The following is a 21,944-nucleotide window of genomic DNA, read 5'->3' as shown; positions in this document are numbered from 1 at the left end:
TATATATATATATGTATATATATACATATATATTAAAAGATGGTTGATGAACAGAACCGACAACTACTTCTGGTTCGGGCCCCGTCAGGTCTGGGTTAGGTCCACACGCCTAATCACTCAAGTACCAACCCCATATAACATCAGTTGCATAGGGGGATTCAAACCCCAGACTAAAGGGGACTTACAACTGACGAAGCAAATGCCTACCAAATGATCAGGGAATTGGGCGCATATAAAGTAATACTATATATATATATATATATATATATAAAGTAGTATTTTGAGCAGTATTTTAAGCAAAAATGAGACGAACATGAACGAACAAATCTTTGCCGTGTTCAACTCGTTTATAAATCGTGCACACAAAAGGTGTTTGTGTTTGGCTAGTTAACTTAGCAAGCAAATCCAACCACGAACTTCTTAACGAGCCGAACACGAGCTATTTGCAAATAACGAGTCGTTTTAACAGCCCTAAATGTAATATTTTACAAGTTAATTTAATTAGTATTAACCAATATTTAAATAAAATATTATAATATTAAAAATAATTAAATAAACTTATATATAACTATTTAATTATTAAACATTAAAAATAAATTACTAAATTAATTTAATTATTCTTAATAAAATTATAATAATTATTCATTATTCATTATGAATGTTAAATTATTCTTTAATATTATTAGTTAAATAAATTTTTTTTATTGAAGATTATTAATCCAATAAATATTTAATATCGATTAGTATAATTATAAATAAAAATTTTTAATTGACTCTAACTAAACTTAATAATGATATCAGTAATATACAGTATTAAGTTTTTAACTCTTGAAGATATTTGGAATTCATATGGTGGTTTTTGAAGGTATGTTTCTAACATGTGTGAGTTATGTTTTTGGCAGAAACATTCTTCCAATGCTTTTAAAAACATAAATCTTAATAAAGGTGGAACAATTTGTTAAGATTTACTTACTAATATATCAAATAGTTTTCGGAATATGACAACATCAGGATATGATGAATCTAGATTTACATGATTTACTCAGTCTCATCTAAACTAAATTCCACTTGCAACAAAATAGCCCCTTGCAATTCATAACACATAAAAAATACCACTATTTTTACTTTTAAAAAGTGAAATACACATTTTCATTCATAGATAATGTGGTGCATATGTAAAAATTGAAGTTTAGATATTAGACATGTAAAGAGATAGAAATTGAGTGGTATGTTTGTACATCTTCCGATAATAAATTCAGGTCATTCTTTCTTTCATAATTGCATGCACGAATACTCCCAGCACAAATCTCAAATCAATCAAACCACCAAGAATGATAATCGAACAATCAAATCATCAGGCTAAAGGAGCATGATCTCAACTAGCCTTCCGACGACCGGCCACTATTTTAAGTCGGTCGACATGCAATGTAGGTGGATCTAATTGGAGGACCTCGCTTATGGTCTCAACTATCTAAACTCCTTGTAAGAACGTTCAGTCGCAACTAGTTGCTCCATCGGCTTTACCGCGACAGGAGTGATCGTAATATGACCGGTCTCCTTGGTTGATCGAACTCCAACATGTCAACCAACTGATCGTAGTTGTATTATACTTAAATTGTAACGCAAATCTGATATTAAAATAACATATTAATTGCATTAAATGTGGTTTCCAAAACTGTTCCTTTTTTTTATAAATGTACAAATATGTTACTATAAATAGGAGGTCAGAAGATGAGTATAGGGAGATGGGGCGGCCACTTCTTCCACATGAAATCCCTCCAACTCCTTTTCAGCGAAGGGGGAAGAGGGGCAGACACTTCTTCCACTAGCGCCTTTCCTTGCCTACGGACGGCTTCCCTCTCAGGGGAAGGCGAAGGCTGGTAACAGCAAGATGGGGCCGCCTCTTTTGACAACGATGCAAACAAAGAAGGGGAAATGGTAATTGATGGCGCGTCGATCGACGTACCATATTTTGAAGAAGAGTCGACGGCAGCTATGGTTTCACTTGAAATCCCTTCAGAAACAGGTTTCCTCCCATCACCTTCCCCTGCATCAACAAAATAAAAAGAAGATTTTTAAGCGATAATAATGACATCATTGGTTATTGTCTCTTGAATAACAAATGTAGTCTCAAACACACAGGTTATGAACCTCGCACCACTGGCATCAATCGTCGCAGAGATCGCAACACCCAGGAGTGGAACTTCAAAAACATCTTCCGTAGAGAACCTGCTAATGAAGGATGCTTAAGTTCCCATCGCTTGGCCTCCAACTTCTTCTTAGCCGCCTTTGCCTGCTTGGCCTCAGCAGTATCTGAGGCAAACCATCGACTCTGAGTCATTTCACGTTTTTATCTAGGTAACTGTTGCCTAATCAGTATATTACAGAATTGAGAGATAGCATTCATTCAATGTCGTCTCGATAATGTGCATCTCCTGTGGAAGGGACTTTGACCTATGCACCACTTGCTTCGACGGCTTGATCTGAATACCCCAGTTGTCAGAGCAAGAACTAATCACAAAATGTTTTTTATAATCCTTTATTTTATTCTCCACTCCAAGAAGTTGGAGTTTCTTGCCAGCCATTAATATGGTGCAAGCTTCCTTAACGACCTTAAATGAATAAAAATGACTAAATAGGTCAGTAGACCAGGTGATGCCCAATAACAAAAATACTACTGTAACAATAAAAATTGATAGCATTTGGGTTGAAATGACCCCGTAATGACCCCGTACTATGTTGACCTCATTTTTGATGAGTTATAGCCTCTCCTCTTTAGAAGCTTAGGATCTAGCCGTAGGACTTTCCTGTTTACTATCCTAAAAGACTATTGAAAGAGCACACTTCTCTCAGAAACTCAAACCATTTCCTTCCTCTTCTTGGAGTTTCACATGGGTGATTTTTTAGAAGGTTGAGACCAACATGTGAAAACTCAGGAAAAAGCTCCTATAAAATCTTTAGGCCTTAAGGTTGAGACCAACATGTGAAGACTCGGGAGAGAGTTCCTATAAAATCTTTAGGCCTTAAGGTAGCCCTAGGTGGCTTGATCTTGCTTACACACACACACTTGAGCCCATTACACTCACACATTCCAAAACCCTAAAAAAAATCACTTACACTTAACCCGCCCCCTTGCTCTTTTTTGAAACTAATGTGGGTGGTCCCAAAATCTTAGCCTCAGGATCATCATGTGGAGGATCCAAAATAAGTTCACCTATTGTTCTTGAGGCTTGTATGATCACCCTATTCAATTAATTTCAATTCCACTAAAATATCAAACTTTGGCCTTCTAACCCAAAATTTTTCCAAAATTACCAAAATGCCCTTGAAACCCCAAGATTTCCAAAATTGCCTCAATTCCCAATTTTTCACCAAGAATCATGTTAAACCACATCAAATTATTCAAATTACCCAAATTTCCCAAAATTAACCAAAGTCTCCAAAATTACCAAAATGCTCTCAATACACAAAAAAATTGTCAAAATCCCCAATTTCGCTCAAAACTTAACCAAAATCAATTCTAGCCATCCAATTCTCCAATTGCAACCAAAATTCCCCAAATCCACCAAAATTGACCAAATTACCAAAATCACCCCACTATTTTCATCAAAATTATTTCAAATTGACTCAATTTCAAATCTAAACCCAATTCCACCAAATACCAAACCTAAAATCAAATTCAGGCCAACCATCCCAAATTAACCCCAAATCCAATTTCCACCATTAAGCTCACTTGTCAAATTCATTTCCACCAAATTGAAACTCTAAATCCATCATCATGATTTTAGAAATCCATTGAGCCCCTAGTTGAGCCCAAACACAAGCCCAATTCCTACAAAATCAAAGCCCATTTCAATAAACCTAATTTTTTTCCCCAAATCCAAACCCTAATCCAAACTCCACCCTAAACCCTTGTTTTGATTAAAACTTAATTAACTCAGCCCCCATCCCAAGCTTAGATGTTGATCAAATCACCAAGTCAACCCCATTTTTGTGGCATGAACCAAAAGGTCTCTCAAATTATGCTTACACCACCCGCTCTTTTGGTTAAACCCAATAACCCATGCAACTAGGCTTCCCAAACTTGTCACCATTAATCATCCTCGCCTCCCTGAGTCAGCTAGCCATCACCCCTGGCCTGATCGACCACCCTAGTTGCGGGAAGACCCAAAATCGAGAACCCCCCACCATGGGTTAAACACCAAATTGCACCCATCCAATGTGACACACTCCTACTGGTCAATTGCACCATTTTCCCCTCTAGTTAAGCAAGCTTTGGCGAGCCAATTGGAGCCCTCACCCCTCCCCTTGGCTGAGCCTATAAAATGGCCGCCCCCATGATTGGAAAAATGCACCAACTACGGCGAAGCCCTGCCAAAATCAATCCAAAACACTCTTACACTCCTAAGAAGATCATCCCCAACATTTTCAAACCATGAAACCTCCTCACACAACCCAAATTTCAAACCCTAAAACATGACATTTTCAATCATTCCCAAAAGCTTTACTGTTTCCAAACCACATCCTCAATCAAAATTAGCCCTTCCCAAGCCCTCAAACCTAGCTCAAAACCAAGCCCGAACCACCCTCTGACCAAGATCATACATAAGCTTCATCACAGAGCAAGGTGACACTTCGAGGAGGTTTGTGAGGTCAAGGAGATCATCTCCAAACAACCCAATCGAGGTCTCACCTCTTGGGGAAAAGTATAACTCAAAATCTCTAATTTTGTGCTCAGTTTCGACATTTGTGAAGAAAGTTTACATTTCATGCTCAACTAGTCATATACATAGGTTTGTCTCACCTAGATGAAGGTGTAGGAACAAACCTCATGCGATTTGGTTGAGTAGTGAGAGAGATATTAGGGTTAGAACATGGACGATTCTCGGGTTAGGACTATTGGGAACAATGAACGTATGTCGTCCATTCATGTGTGTATCGATGGACAGACCAGATGACGTTAGACGAAAGGCACAAAACGAGAACAGTGAGCGCACATGGAAAGCGCAACGAATCAGTTGGCGACGCGTGGTCTTTCGAATGGTCCGAGGTTTGACGTTGCAGCCACATGGATAAATAGAAAAATAAGGTATTTTGGATTTAAATAATTACAGAAAATTTAAAAATTCATATTTTGGTGTAGAAAAGTCATAAAAAGAAAATAAAATACATCTATACTCAATGAACAGAGGAAATTTTATTAAACCAAAAATCAAAAATATTTGTCAAGTATTTTATTTTAATTTAATAAAATACTCTAGAGAGTAACTAAATCATTAATAATTAAACAGTTATCTAAATTAAATGAAAATTTTGAGGGTTTGCGCTTAATGAGATTAGAAGTGTAATGTCAGAAAACACACCTATGTTTAAAAGCCCTAATCTTTAAGAAATTTGACATTATTTCAATTAAAAAATTATATAAAGTTCAGAAAAATATAAAATCAAGTTTGGTAGGTTTACAGTGGTCAGAGAACCTTATAAAAAAATAGAAATAATATTTAAAAAGTTTTAAATGTATTTTCCATATTAAAAATTAATAAAATTTAGAAAAAAAAATAAAATAATCCAAAAAATCACAAAAATGTGTCAAATTAGAGGTAATCACCTCTAGAGGTCACTGTAAAAATTTAATAGCCAAAAAAGTTATTTTTAATATAAAATTATATTTTCTTAGTAAATAAATTTTAGTTTCAAATAATTATAAAAAATAAAATAAAAATTAGAAAATTATAAAAATTTATTTGGAGTGTTCTTGGAGACCATAGACACTTAAGAGAAATAAAATTGTGGTTAAAAAAAGAAAGTTAATTTTTAGGCATTTTCTAATTTTAAAAATAATTAAAAATATAAAAATTATGTAAAATATGAAAATACTTTCAATTGTCACAAATATCATTCGAACCACAGAGAACAACTCAAAAACATGTTGGAAAATTTTTAAAGGTGTAAAAATATATTTTTAATATTTAAATGAATTTTTCCTTATTTGTAAATCAAATAATTATAAAAAATAAAATAAAAATCACAAAGACATAAAATCAATTTCTTTCAGTCATCTAAAGTCAAAGAGACTTATTAAAATTCTAAATGTTAATTTTTGAAATAAAAATTTTATTTTTTATTTCTTTACTCATTAAAACAAACTAAAAATTGTAAAAATTAAAATATAATTTAAAAATTCACAAAAATTATTCCAATGGTCCTCTAACGTGAGTAAACCTCCTAAAAATTTCCTAAGGACAGAAGGTATGTTTTAGTTGGTTAAAATGATAAACATTAAAAAATCTTATTTTTTGACTAAAATAATTATGAAAAATTAAATAAAAATCCAAAAAATATAAATTCTCTAATATTTCAATTAACCCATGAGTAGGGTAACAACAAAGTTTCAAAGGCATTTAAGTTAAAATGAGAGAATTATAAAATGGAAAGTCTTAAGGGCAAAATGATAATTATATAATTTTGAACTTTAATTAAGATTTAGGTCAAACCAGAGGGTAAATGGATAGCATTAATCATAATTAACTCTCTTAAATGATTGAAACATGACGGCTTAAATGGTAGAAACCAATTCATGTTATTTTCTATAAAATGGTAAAAATATAATCTTCTAAATTATTTTGGTTTGGAAGTTAATTAATTTGGTTGATCCTAATGTGAAGGGCTTGATCTAAGAAGATGAGAACCACTAATTTGAAGCTCCAAATCAATGACTAAGTGACAATACAATCTTTTAATAAGGATTAAGATCATTTCATTTAAACCTTTTTCGAAAATACAAATCTACCTATAAAACCTTAAAAGCTTGGTAGTGAACTATGATCGATTTAGAATCACTTAATAAGGTTTAGAAGAAAAAACACAATCAATTATAAATATATTTAAAGCACTACAAGCTTAATTTCGACTGAAAGGGGTAAGGATTCCTTAATGATTTGATTTGCTTTTAAGGGAGTCCACCCACATAATTCCTGAATGGAACATCCAATGAACGTCTAGTTTTCCTACTCATGGAATAATTAAAACATTAAGGTTACTAAGCATAAGATTAAGAGCCCATTTGGGACAGCTTATAAGTGCGGGCGGCGTTTTCAAAACGCCGCCTCACTGTTTGGTACCCACTTATCGCCAGATTATTGAAAATTGTGTTTCCGAAATTGTAAAAGACACGGACCGTGGGCTGACCCCCGCGGTCCGCGTTTTCCAATTTCAATTTACGCCCGTGACCTTGCATTTTTCCTTCCCCTCTCCCGTGACCCTAACTTTTCGCTCTCGCTCTCGTCTCTGTTGAGATACCCGGCTAAGGAGCTTCGCCCGGATCGCAGTCGTTCTCCCGTCACCAGCCCGTTCGAGGCTCGATCCAGCTAGCTTCTCGCTCTCGCTCTCGTCTCTGTTGAGATACCCGGCTAAGGAGCTTCGCCCGGATCGCAGTCGTTCTCCCGTCACCAGCCCGTTCGAGGCTCGATCCAGCTAGCTTCTCGCTCTCGCTCTCGTCTCTGTTGAGAGCCCCGGCTAAGGAGCTTCACCCGGATCGCAGCCGTTCTCCCGTCACCAGCCCGTTCGAGGCTCGATCCAGCTAGCTTCTCGCTCTCGCTCTCGTCTCTGTTGAGAGCCCCGGCTAAGGAGCTTCGCCCGGATCGCAGCCGTTCTCCCGTCACCAGCCCGTTCGAGGCTCGATCCAGCAACCCTTAGCCTCTCGCTCGCGTCAGCAAGCCGTCCGACGCCGGATCCATCCCTGGCCGCTCGCTCCCATAAGCTTGCCATTCGACGTTGGACTGAGCAGCGGAGAATCCTTCGCCGGAGTCCAGCAGCGGGTAACCATCCACAGATCTGCTTCTTTCTCAAAGTGGTTCTTCTGGCTTCACTCATTCTCCACCTACTTCGTTTTTTTTTTGTAGTCTTATTTGGTTTTCCTCGCTACAGGTATATTTTCTTCATTTTCCTAATATTTTGTTAGATCGCTTAGATGCCATGAAGATGATTTAAGTTTTCCATATAAAAAGATGAATTGTAGGTATAAATTTGTTATATCAAGAAGCTTTCTTATCAAAAAATGGTCTATTACTTCTCTAACTACGATCATCTATAAAATTATAAAGAAACAAAATTATAAGTTATTCGACCCAAAATTTATATCATCGAAGGTTCATTTTAAAAGGCTTTATATGATTAGGTAATATGTGTACTTTTAAAAGGCTTTATATGATTAGGGAAAAGCATGTTAGTAGAGTATAGCACAAATGCAGACCATGCCAGACATCTAAAGTTGTACTTTTACGTAATATGTGTAGCAATACATGTCAATCCATGCAGCAAGATCATTTGGAAAACATATCAATGCATGCAACTATTGTCTGAGTTAGGTAGAAAACTTCTTTCTTTTAACATGAATTTAAACTTCTCATGAAAAGTAAAATGAGATAGGAAAAAAGAAAATTGTTCATGAGCTAGGACAGGTTAGTATATAGATAAATGTTATTTGGTCCACTAACTAAAAATAGAAACTACTTTGTAATATCATATAAACACTAAAATAGTTTGTATATAGAAAAATGTTAATGTTTCGTTACTCCCCCTTATTTTTGATATGGTATGAAAAAATTAGGTGATATTAATTTAAAACATAAAATTCAGGTATTAGATATGTAAATACAAAGGAGTTGGGTGGAATGCATGCAAATGCTCCTAAACGAAATATCATTTGTGAGGGAAAATCTTCTTTATTATATGATATTTTTTCTTCCACTAAATAAATAAATCTCAACTCAATAATTCATAGATATTCATTTTATAGTTTTTTTTTATTTTTATATGATATAGTGTTATGTGGTTGTTCCTCTTTTATATGAATGTACAGTTTGACAATCTTTACAAAAGTTCTTTTTTTACAATACTCAACAATACTCAACATGAATGAATGAACATGAATGAATGAAAAATGAGAATGTATATCACTGATCTCAAATAGTTGGGATAAAGCTAATGATAAGCTCGAGCTTGTTACCTTTTCTCTCTAACTAGCAAGTGATGGTACGGAAAATTGAATGCTCTCTTATACTGATGAACTTCTCTTATCCATCAAATTATATATTCCGTCGCCCTGCCCCATTTTTTTGTTACTGTATAATTTTTAGCCCGTTAATACTTTGGAAAAGTAAAATTCATCTTTTTTATGCATAAAAAAATGTGGTATACATGTCAAAATTGAAGTTGCTAACATTTTGGCGGTGAAATATTGGGATTTGGTTTTGCATGGTGTTGGTTGTTAGGAAGTGTGGATGAAATGGAGATCAAATTTCCACTTATGTCCAAAATGCATGTAGCTTCAGAGGCATAGTTAACACCATTTAGAGCATTATTTATGCTGGCAGAAACTTGGGAGAATGGAGGAGTGAGTGGCAGGCCAAACAACTCGTTAGTTCACATACCAAATCATTGGGAATCTTGTTAGTTATTCACTGCATTTTTTCTCACGTGTGAACCTGTATAGCATGCTCTTCTTTCTTCTAGTTTTGATCTTCCCTATTTTCATTTTTCATGCTTACCTTTATTCGAGATAACTACATACATACCACCCAATTCAAATGTATTAACATATCTAGCATCTAAGGTTTACCTTTTAAAGGAATTTAGTGGTATGTATGTAAATTTTCTTTTTGTTGGTTTTATTTGAGTTTTGAGTTTCAGTGGAATACAAGGAAACTTTCTCTTTTTTTTATTTGAAGATAATGTAGTGTGGGGTCTCTGAACTCATTTATATTTTCTGGTTATATTACCATATGATGATATCAACGCCTAACAATAACTTTTATGCATTTTGTGTATGGCAAAATAGGTCATTGGACTTTAAGCAGTACTTTAATTGACTGGGAAAGTCTTCTGTACTACTTTTATATTGTTGTTTTTTCATTTTCAATTAATCGCCAAAGTTGTTGGCCAAAATTATTGCTTTCTCAACTTTTTGTGAAGCTGAAGTTTCACGTTGTATGGCTTGCAAAAAATTCAGGCTTAATTTGTGGACGGTAGTTTAATAACAACTTGGTTTGCACTTCAATCACTCTGTAGCATGGGTAAGGGTGGATGGTTTCTCTAATTCTGGCCACCCTATTGTGTTAAAATGTTTGTAAGCTCTTTAAATTCATAAAATCAAGAACAAATCTTAAAGGATTAACTAAGATTTGACAATCCATCTCACACCTGACGCCAATCTTAGAGTCATTCTGTTCCCAATCATAGATCACAATGATCTGAAAGATTAACGGCCTTGTTTGCCCATTCATCCCCTCTTGGGGCAAAATGGTTTGATGCATTTCTTAAAAATGAGGCAAATCACAATCATAGTTGATTGGTTAGGTGATCAAAATAACCCTCAACTTAGGCATCTTCATTCAGAATGAATAAAGATAAGGTGTCCCCTTCATCCATTATCTACTTCAGCAATATTACCTTTTTTTGTATAAATTTGACCCATATGTTTACAAAATTCGGCAGCCCATATATAGCATCTAAATATGCAGTGGAATACAAGGAAAAGTTCTTTTTTTTTATTTGAAGCTTTACATGCATACCACTCGATTCTTCTGTATTTATATATCTTATGAAAACACCAAATAACATGCTTTCCATCTTCAAAATCTTCGAGATATGCAGTGGGTAATCAGAAGTTTCTTATATAGCTTGGATACATGGAAGTTCTTATATAGCTTAGAAATCTTTATATGGTTGCTTTATATAGCTTGGTTAGATGAGAAATGTATGCGTCTGTTGATATAAAACTGATTTATTTCTAGTGTTGTTAGGAGAAAATCCTTACTCATGCAACTCTTTGCGCTTTATTCTTGGTTCCAGTATCATACACTACAAAATGTAACGACACTATGGTATCGTTATGGAAGCATCTAAAATTTGTAAGCAATCTGTATGTAGCTTGGATGACAACCGCTACTATGGTATGACCCATTGGGGTCGAAATTAGGGTATGTTGGATTCAATGTTGGTCGAAATTTTGGATGGTTTCAATTTTATTGATATGGTTTCTTTTCCATAGGATGATCATTGTTCTTCTTCCATCTTTCGAAATTTTGGATGGTTTCAATTCAAAATCCCTTTTTAGCTTTCTTTGTAAGTTATAGATTTCTTCTTCATCATTTAAATTTTTTTATATCATCAAGTTGAAGCACTGTATAATATCCTAAACATGAATATGTAATCACCCTGTATTAATGTTTCGATGCTCCTATGCAATATTAATATTTTTGTAAATATTAATGTTTCAGATTGTTATATGAACTTAAAGTGATATTTTGTTACTCTTATGAAGTTAATAAGAGTGGTCTTAGATGCAGGTGGCCAAATAACTGTTGCAACAATTGCTTTCACAATTTGGTATGTTAAGTTTTTTTTTTATTCCCTCAAATTTTTGACTGATTAACGCTTTTTAACATAATTGCAGGACAATGAGCTCGAGAAATTCAGGGAAGTCGGAGCAAATGATGTGTCGATGTGGGCTACCGTCATTGCTTTTCACATCACAACAGACACATAGTTACGGATGACAATTCTACAGGTGCCCGCGGTGGGGACAAAGGACCGGACGACTGTAAATTCTTCATGTGGGCCGACAGTGGAACTATTTCTACGTGCTCCCAATTGGACACAACTGCTAGGAGTTCAATAGTGCCACAACAGGAGAACGCCACATGTAGTTCGAGTTCTTCCGTTTCTAGAATATCGCAGTCGGACAGGTTTGCTCAGGGTTTTGGAGTGTCAGATGCAGGTGACGTAAGTCGTGATATGCTGCTACATTATAAAGTCAACATTATCATATTTCTACTTATCATTTTAACATGTTATTTTTTCTTCTTTATGGGCTCTTATTATACTTTGTAGTAGTATGTACATATGCGTTTGACTTTTGTATGTGTAACATATTCGTTTGATGTGATCGGATATGTTTTAGTTATATGAATATAAATCAATTTTTTGGTATTTTCTTGTCTGAACAGTTATTTTTAATTTTGTTTAGAAAAGAACAGATTCTGTTGCACAGATTATACATTTAATGAAAAAAAATTTCAAATAAGCTGTTTACAAAACGCACTAACCAAACAGCTAAACTGCTTATTCAGAACAGGGGCAAAATGGTTAATTTTTCACAATCAGTTGTTTTCCATAAGCGTCAACCAAACAGCTAGACAGCTTATCCGGATCAGTTGCTCATCAGCAGATTATCAGGATAAGCTGCTTAACAGCAGAAGCTGGATAAGCTGCAGCTGCCCCAAACAGACCCTAAGACACCACAATTAAATTTTGACCTAACCTGGGATGATTAATTTGGCGATATAACAAGTTCAAATGAACTCATAATGATTCAGAAGATTTTAGAAAGTTGTTTAGGGTTATGCCCCGAACACTTTTGTAATCTTTTGGATATTTTGAAGGACACTCGAACGTATTATGCTTCGCTGAAGAAAATCATCCTCAAAATCTTAATAACCCACCAAGATATGGCTCGGGGCTCGTTAATTCATACTTCCAATAAAATACCCTCCACTACTTATCCTACATTAATAACTCAATGCTTAAGGATTTGATTCTTGGATAAGGTATTTAAATCGTTGTGAGCAACTGAGAATAGTTTGCAACATATGGATCATCAGAGTCTAAGTCGGAGGTCTAGATGGCAAGGGGCGATGACGACATTGCATATGTGTGTTAAGCGAGGGATACGATGTGGGATTTAAAATAGTATCTCCTACCTCAATGATCATTTGAGAAAGAGAATATTCACTAGCTTTTGGTAAAAGTTGCCCCCGACACTCCTGGGTTACCGATACCATACCGCTTTACAAAATAATTATAATATAAGATAACAACAATCCCTTTTGTGACATGATTACTTTTGCTTGCTAAAGTAATCTTCATCTGCATGAAGAGTTAAAGAATTTTGATAAGAAACCTATAAAAGTCCACGGTTAATCACTTGAATCGAGGTAAGGAATTGCCTTCCTCGAATTGTCAGGCTGGTAGCTTTCATCCGGAGTTGGAACTATAAAGCACACAACCTAGCTCTGTGTCCCACCTTTAACAAATTCTTACACCTAGCCCCGATATTTCATATATGATATCGGGTATTGTTTTACTTGCTCGTGTTTTCTTATGACTTGTTTGAATTTCCTCATACCGGATTTTCTACCAATTTACTTAAATTTCCTGCCATTATATTATGTTTATGATATATAAGATAACAAAAATCCCTTTTATGACATGATTACTTTTGCTTGCTAAAGTAATCTTCACATGCATGAAGAATTAAAGAATTTTGATAAGAAACCTATAAAAATCCATGGTTAATCACTTGGATCGAAGTAAGGAATTGCCTTCCTCGAATTGTCGGGCTGGTAGTTTTCATCCGAAGTTGGAACTATAAAGCACACAAGCTAGCTCTGTATCCCACCTTTAAAAAATTCTTACACCAAGCCCCGATCTTTCATATGTGATATCGGGTATTGTTTCACTTGCTTGTGTTTTCTTATGACTTGTTTGAATTTCCTCATACCGGATTTTCTACCAATTTATTTAAATTTTCTACCATTATATTATATTTATGATACTAACCTTGCAGCATCAGCAGGAGCACCAAGTACTCATTTTCAATTTATTTACTACAATTTTATTATTTTATTTTACTGATACTTTACTCTACCATGCATGCTTTACTTGTTATATATGTAATACAAACAAAAACAAACTTTCAAAAAAAAATATACACTTTCAAAACAACAAACTCAAAACATGACACGTAAACTGTAAAACCATAATACACAAACATTGGAGTTACCCACTTCTACGAGGAGCTTGGAGCAAAGTTATAGTAGATGGAGGACGATGATCTACAATAATAAAATAAGTCTACGTCAGCTAAACATTTTCCTTAGTTTAAACAACCAACAAAACTTCGGGGTGGTTCATCTAGCACAATGTAAATCTTCAATATTTTTAGGTTTTTGCACAATCATACTGTACAATATAAGCCACAACTCTTTTAGAATTACAAAATTATCATTTGGTATGACAAAAATCCTCCTATCTTTCAAGTTATTTGCATGGTAGGATACCAAACAAATATAAGCTCTAAATAATTAAATCAGTAGGATTGAAATATTAAAATAACATCATCTTCAAAATTGAGGCAAAACAGTTGGAAAATTTGGGAAGTAACTGAGATTCTTCTCAAGATTTGTGACATCCCATAATTTTTCTTTCATTTGGATTCCTAAAATAATCACTTTTATTTGATCAACTCCCATTGGATTTTCTATGTCCAACCTTGAAAACTAAACTTTGAAATCTTGAAGACAAAACCTCTGATCATTATCGAAAGTTTTTTTAAGTAACTTTGGTCGCTTGGGATGTAATTAACTATAGACTTTTGCTTCTATAGAGAACTAAAGAGCCTAGGTAAAATAAACCATACTTAATCTTTAATATTAAGTAGGAGAATTTGTCGGTCAACATATAAAATGTTTGCAGGCCAAAATAGAGTAATAAATTTCTTAGTTTAAATGATTGACTCTACTATTAAGTAGTGTGTTTATCTTTCGAGATAAAGTGTCACTTGAAGTATTGTGATCAATTATCAAAACTAACAGATATATGAGATCTATTTGGTCTCATCCATTTTTTAGAAAATTAATATACTATTTCAAAATAAAAAATTATAACTATTAAATTAAATTAAATCCCATGAATTTAATCCCATGAATTTATTGTTCCCAATATTCTGGCCGACAACTTATTCAAAACACTCCAAAGCTCGGTACACAGGGGTGACAGAAGGCCATACTTGAATTGATTTCGATATAAAACTAGGATATGAACCCACGCATCTGTGGCACGCACTGACCCTGAAACTCTCCAAAGAACGATGATTTTATCAAAGACATTCCTCCTTACAACTCCCCTACATCACTCTCTGTCAAAAATGAAGGATCGTCGGTTGCAATGGAACTGAAGAGAATGAGAGTGCTTGAGAGCCATCGCAATGAGCAAAGGACGATCGAAGGACAAAAGAAGAAGAATGATCAAAGGCACAAAGAAAGAAATTAGAAAGATTAAAGGGTAAAAGGTGGCCCCTCACCATATTTATAGGACAGACATGTGAAACAAGGCATCATATAATGATAAGTGTCACACCAAATATTCTTTCATATTTCTTTAAATGTCGTTTTATTACATGTAACATCATTACAGATCTTGAACAATGTGTTTTATAAAAGGGTCTTCTAAGACTTCTGTGGAACATACACCTTCCAAATTAACCTTCGAAGGACCAACTCTTCACCTAATCTAATTTGCTTCACTCGGTCGGCATAGCGCTAGAACTCACCTAGAGCAGTTGACTCGCAAAGTGTCCCCAACTCACACACCACACCCGCCAGCCCACTTTTTAAAGCAAAAAGTTCCATTTGAAGGTTGTCACCTCTGAATCCATGGTTGTCAGGTGTGTCGATAATTCCTGCATCATATCTTTAGCAGAACCTCCGCTCGCATCCTCTGAAGGACCGACCGCTTCCTTCGAAGGTCCAATTACGTTCGTTCACCACACTGTAAATTTGGAGGAAAGATGTTGTCGGCCTTTTTTTTTTAATTATATATTATAAATTTAATCAAATATAAAGGGTATATAATTTTTTTTTTATTTTAAAGATAGTGTGTATCAATTTTGAAAAAATGAGACCAAATGTATCTCATTCGTCTAATAGTTTACATAATCGTATCTGATATCGCGAGTATTACAACTTCCAAAAGATAAGTTTATACCTCGGCGATGGACCCAATCATGCAAACTAAGAGATTTGTGACATCTGTTTGATCTGCGAACATTTTATGTATGACCGACAAGTTCTCCTACCTAATATAAAGGTTAGGCAGGGTTTATATTACGTGGGTTTCTAATTTCTATAGAAGAAAGTCCTTATAGTTAATCACATCTTAAACGACCGGAGTCACTTAAAAAAACTCTCGATTAAGATCAAGTGTTTCATTTTCAATAAATCAAAGTTGAGTTTTCACACTTACTTATAGAAAATTCAAAGGAAAAGGCTCAATTTGGAACAGTTACTTTCGAAATCCAAAAAAGTGAAAAGTAGGTGATGTCGAAGACACTGAAGAAGCTTCAGTGACATCTCAAAATAACATACGGTTTAGTTTTACATCTTTGAAAGATAAATTATAATGTTTCAATCCTGCATTTGGGACTTCTATTTTCATGACATATGCAAAATAGCCCAAGAAGATAGAAGAATTTATGTCGTACTGAACGAGGACCTCAAAACCCTAAAAAAAGATTAGGACTTATATTATCACAATATACGATCTTACAAAAGCCTAAAAGTTAGAGTGAAAATTTACGTCGTGCTAGACGAACAACCTCGGAGTCCTAAAAGTTTAAGTTGTTTAAAACTAATCCTTCGCTCCATCTTGTAGTATCGACCGTCGTTTCAAGATTGTCTACCGCTCGATCGTGTCATCGACTCGTTCCGAGAAAAGAGAAGAGGAGAGAACTATGCTTAGAACGGTCTATCCTAAGTCCTTGTTGTTATTTAGTGTGATCTTAGGCATTTTTTTTTTAATCGGTGTTTGTCATTGTTAAGAAAATGAAGTATTTATGTTAAGCGACACATGTTAAGATCTCACGGTTCCATCATTCCGGCATCACCGTTAATTTTGGACTTAGTCTAAACAAGTCTTTAGACTCATTTAGATTAGAGAATTTTTATTAGTAATCGTAGGTTAACTCATATGAGAGATTCTGATAAATCCAAAAAAATGTTTATTATTATTATGTTATTATTAATTTATCGAAACTTTAAAACATTATTTGTAATTAAAAAAAAAGTTTCTTATGAAATTTTGAAAAGATGGTGTAATTAAAAAAAAGTATGTTCACTATGTGTTATAAGATTTCAAACCAAGACATGTTCTACATTTGTTATTCTAGAATTCTAGAAAAATATGCTAGAAGCATAGTAACGAATAGCAACATAATAGTATTGCATGTATGACAGAGCATATGTAGTGAAGTGCAATAAATAACATGAGAATAATATTGCATGTATAAGAAAATATGAACAGTAAAGTGCAGTAAAAAGAAAAAGGTCAATGCATACCGTCAACTCTGACGAAACTTAAATAAAATTGCAACTAAGTAGCACAAGTGTATATAAAAGATTAAACAAATAGTTGCAATTTAAATAAATAAATTAATTAATTAAACATGCATGTTTTCATAAAAAGTTAAGTGATGAGCATATGGAAAATCAGAAAGGGGCATAAGAATTTAGATTAGGGACGGGCTCAGCTTTAGACTTCTCATTCGTTATAATCCCACAGGCAACCGAGGCATCGAAGTCTATATACCAATATTGAAAAACAGCTATCAGCAAAACACTCAAAGGTTGGGCAACTTCGAATCCCTATTACCTGCATGACAAGTGAACATGTAACAGATAATCATTTCCGATCATATGTGTTATGTATCTGTATTGTAATATTTCTGTAGCATTGTAATTTCTAAATTTTCGGCAACCAATGTTATAAAGCTATAGTTCACAAGTCATTCAAAGCTGGGGTTGAAACTACCAACAACCTAAAGAAGTGAGAATGACAACTACTAAACAAATATTAGTTATTAAAAAATTTCAGCTATATAAGCATGAATATTGTGTTGTACATCATTGCCCTTAACCAACAACCTTCCAACTTATAGCCTGCTCGAAAATCCATATAGAACCACATTATGAATGTCTCTATTTGAACCTTATCTCCACCATTGATATTAAGAAGAGCATTCGGGAATGTTATGAAGGTTTGCAAGTCTAGTATTCAATCCTTATGTGTTTCATGTAATCAAAAGCCAATTTCAGGAAACTAAAAGGGCCCTTAAATGCCACACATCAAAAATTAGAAAGGCATAAAGACTCCAAGCATTATACCACATTGAAGCTATAATTATTTTAAATATGCTTCGCAAAGAAATCACAGGATATAAATATGACTTCCTCTCATTTATGTGTTATGAAAAGAAATGATGAATGGTTTCATATTTTATAGAATAAGGCTACCAAGAACCTCAACACACACTTGCTTGCATGCCACCCAATTTTTTATGCATTTAAATATCTACTACTTAATTTTACATCTATAATGCCCAGATCTTTGATAGCATGTCCAAAAAGGTCAACAATATAGCTTTTCACGCTTGGGAGAGTGGCATATATGTAAACATCAACATTTTAGTGTTAGATATGCAAGTTCAGAGGAATTGTGTGGTATGTGTGCAAGTATTTCATGTACAAGGCACATGAAAGGTGCTATGCATATACAAGAGCATTCTCACACATGTACACACTTGGGATTGCTTAAAATAACAAAGCATATATTCGTTTTATGTCTTCTATAACCACAAATTCAATAATGAGATTGTTAGAGATGAAAATTTCATTTCAATATTACGCAATGTGAAGACCGCTTCATCATCTTTGTTTGAAAATTGAATGGTATAGCTCCAATAGATCAACTGTCTGTTCTGAGTGCATAGCTTATCCATTTTGCAAAAACTAACTTTCAATCCCAATTCTTATGTATCTAGAAATCAAACACCTAAATTTGCATTTATAACTCCCAAGTCTCTCATAGCATATCGAAAGACTATCAATATGGCTTCTCGTTCATGAGTGAAAAGATGCATATATAAAGAAATTGAAACTCAAGGTATTAGATATGTAAACACATAAATATTGAATGAAATTCTCCACTGATTTGGGCTCAAATCCCGGGATAGATCAATTGATCAATTCCAAATGTAGCAATTTGATAAGGTTCCATGAATAACACCGTAAGTGCAGTTACAATGAACATGAGGTAATGCAAAAATGGAGTGAAGGGAGAATTTGATCGGAACTGCACATAAATGGATAACATATTCATCATAATTATTTTTCTTGAACGACATTCCTAAACCTTGGTATCATTCATACAAAACATAGATACAGAAAAACCATTGAAAAAAAATTTTTATTGGTAATAAACAAATGGCTTTAAACACTTCACATGAACCGTCAGCATCAAAGGAAGCCAAAAAACCCCATAGAAATGTACCAAACAACATTAACAAGCTTTCCCCACTATATATTGCAAATATAGTATGGTCATAGTTCTTTCAGCTTTTTAACGGCCTTTAACACATAGGCTATAAAGATTTGTATAAATATTACTTCTCAAAGCAATACTTAACCTTATTCTCGTGGCTCACCAAAAAGTACAATCTAATGCTTCGATAGCCTAATAAAGTGGTCAAAATTTCAGATCTTCATCTACTACACTTTCCATTTATTTTGAAACCTTGAAATCAAGCACAAGTAAGCAAGGAAAATCAAAGCCCGAGGTCATGTTAATTACCAAAAACAGCTCTTGAAACCCATTGTTGATTCAAGAATGAAAGAAATGAAACGCTCGTAGAATCGCATAAATGATATATCCAGACTACTTAATGAAAATAACAACATCCTTTAGTAGATGCAATAGTTTGCTGCTTATTGAGTTAGTTTCATGGAGGATGCTTAAACAAGCATGCGTGAATCTACACAAGGACAATATAAGAGCTGAAATAACAGTAACTTGCTATCCAGTTGCTTTCTCCATTTGCACAGATCAAACCCAACGAAATAAGAAGAATAAATGGAGCTATCAGACCCACAACCGTAGCTCTAAAACCCATCAGAAAATAAAGCGATTACTTCAGAAATAAAAACAAAACACGGTAAGGTGGGATTTTTCTTTGAAGAGAAATTAAAGCGATTACTTCATAATCAAAGCAAGTATTAGAGGAAAGAACCCCTTTATATTAGAAGAGAAATTACTCATCCAAGGGCAAATAATGGCATCTCGCCACTTCCGTCTAAATTCAGGAAGGATACTAAAATGCCTAAAAATTATCCAGAAGCAAATCTCATAGATCCGAAAAAAACAACAATTTATTCATATAAACTTAACAGCCCTAGAAATAAATTCAGATCGTACCCATTAATAAATCTATAAAAGAAAACGAATGAAAGTGCTTTAAGCAAGATTGTTGAATCATTTCAATTTTTAATCTTCAACACATTCAAAAGCTTTGATCGAACTGCTCGTAGAAAAGAAGCAGTAGAAAAGAAGCATAAAGAAAAGAAGCATAAAGCAAGAAAATCGGACCTATGATGATGAATCCGAAGAAAGGTAAATAAGCTGAGTAGTAAAACCTTCGATAGCTCAAAAGATTTGGGGAAAAAATGAAAAAAAAGGAAGGGAGGAGTCCGACTAGGGCTTTAGGCGGAAGAGGTCTCGGCGAAAAGGAGGAAGCAGGTCGGCGTGGTTGCCGGTGAGAGAGGCCGCCGGCGAGAGAAGGGATGGGCTATGGGTTTCGTTCGGCTGAGAGGGGGAAGAGGGGGAATCGGCCGAATGATGAGAGCCGTTAGAGCAGCCAACGGTAGGAGAACCGTTGTGGGGAATAACGGGTAGGGTTCTCCATCGACAGAATTCGAGAGATCTGGGGTCTCGTCCGAGAAAAAGTATTACATCAGCGCTTTTGTGTGCGCAGCCTAATGTAAGTCACACACCTACCTGAAAAAAAAATTGGTCGATTAATATGGAAGAATATTCTTCAATTATTATTCAAATATCATCGTATGCTATTCAAATATTATTAATGTGTTATTGTATTATTATAATATTAGGAATATTCGGAGAACACAATAATACATAAATAACATACCATAACACTTAAATAACATAGAGGAATATTTTTTTGTGTTACATGTGTTACCGGGAATATTCCTCTATAGCGTGATTTCATTGAACTCCGCACGTAACTTTATGGCATGAGGTTTGAGATTTTTTTTAATTAAGTTATTTCTTCTCTTTTTAATTTTAATTTATGTGTCATTTGTCCATGCACGAAATTATAGCAGTACGGGTGTCCTTAGGAAAAATTGGTTTTCCAGAAGCACGACGTAGTCTGTTTCATCATTCGGGATCATCTTGATAAGTCTGTCGACGATCAGTGTCGCGTAGCAGATGCGATTTGTCGAGTCGATCGAAGTCGTTCAACAAGCGAATTGTGGATCGGTCTTCGCTTAAACGACGACCAAAGCAAAGCAGAACAATCTTGGCGACGAGTTAGTCAACCTGTGTCAAAGGGTCTCAGATTCACATTACAATTTTTTCATTTCATTTTTTTAAATTTAAATTTGATTTTTGATAGTGAGTTATGTATGTATTATGGTCTTTATGTGTATATTGTGTAAATTGCGATGCATCAAAGATCGAAAGCTGCCAAAGTCTAAAGGGTCTTTCTAGTGCATTCTCAATCCTTATAGGAACTCGCCTTAACTTTCAACATGTTGGGTCCAATCGACTCAATTAGATATTGAAGATTTGAAACCACACATACGAGACTTAAGAGAAGTCAAGGAGCAATTCGAATTTCTAAGTGAGGTGGGTTCCATTGTTAGTCATCTAAGAGAGTCAGTAGGAGTGGCTAAATCCTAAGTTCTATGAGAAGAATTTTGACCTCACCAAAAATGAGGTCAACATATATCACCAATCGAACTGCCCCTACTGGGAACCACTAAAGAGGCTAAGAGAGGTCAAAAGAGTGGGACCAGCTGTAGGCAGAGGATCGAGCGGTCGATGTCCCCATGCATTGACCAATGGTGGGAGCGTGGTGATCACACTTTCTGGCTCGATCACAACAATGGGAGTGGACTCAACAGCATCTTTTGTTGGTCCACCACCCTCACAATCCTCTCCTCTGATTAATTTGTCTGCATTAAGATAATGTCAAGAAATTACTAAAAACTACCAACGAACAAAAAAAATTCTTATGTATTTAAAAATCTATC

At 34.7% G+C, this 21,944-nt stretch overlaps 1 protein-coding gene across 1 annotated transcript in view; it reads right to left on the bottom strand.

Annotated features, from left to right (window-relative positions):
* The window catches only part of LOC110031880 (mediator of RNA polymerase II transcription subunit 9-like), a 41,183-nt gene extending 20,862 nt beyond the window's left edge, over positions 1-20,321 (bottom strand). Inside the window, exon 1 of the mRNA XM_020735306.1 lies at positions 20,257-20,321. The gene's annotated coding sequence lies outside the window, so the exon portion shown is untranslated. The remainder of the gene's footprint in view (positions 1-20,256) is intronic.
* Positions 20,322-21,944: the final 1,623 nt, after the last annotated feature.

The sequence above is a fragment of the Phalaenopsis equestris genome, unplaced genomic scaffold, assembly GCF_001263595.1.
Source record: "Phalaenopsis equestris unplaced genomic scaffold, ASM126359v1 Scaffold000857, whole genome shotgun sequence".
Taxonomy (NCBI): domain Eukaryota; kingdom Viridiplantae; phylum Streptophyta; class Magnoliopsida; order Asparagales; family Orchidaceae; genus Phalaenopsis; species Phalaenopsis equestris.
The sequence above is the reverse complement of the archived record's forward strand: the minus strand, read 5'-3'. Positions and strand labels throughout refer to the sequence as shown.